The sequence below is a fragment of the Penaeus monodon genome, chromosome 33 (genome assembly GCF_015228065.2).
Source record: "Penaeus monodon isolate SGIC_2016 chromosome 33, NSTDA_Pmon_1, whole genome shotgun sequence".
NCBI classification, from domain to species: Eukaryota; Metazoa; Arthropoda; class Malacostraca; order Decapoda; family Penaeidae; genus Penaeus; species Penaeus monodon.
Window position 1 is genome coordinate 1470148 of NC_051418.1, and position 465 is coordinate 1470612.

Sequence of the window (465 nt, forward strand, 5' to 3'; positions counted from 1 at the left end):
ACACATACTAGACGAACTTGCAATTCAACACTCACGCCACAACCTACAACCGTATCGCAACATACATACACCTTCCCCCTCCCCTTCTCTCCTCCCGCCCCCCTCTTTCTCCCTCCACTCGCTCCCTCTTGCCCCCTACCCCCCCCCCCTTACCCTTCCCCACGTCACCCTGCTCTCGCTCCCTCTCGTCCTCCCTTTACCCTCTCCCCCTCCATCTTCTTCCTCTCCCCCTTTCTCGCCCCCTCCTGTCACCCTCCCCCTCCTTCTCTCCCTTCTCGCCCCCTCCGTCACCCTCCCCTCCTCCTCCTTGCCCTCCCCCTCCCTCCCCCACCCTTCCCTCCTGCTGTCTGCTGTCAGAGAGAACAAAAGCGGCACTTCTGAGAGTAACGTATCGCCGGGCGCCCCGACACCCATAACACACCACCGATGTCACAATAACTACCGGATCATACACAGTAGCCGGTC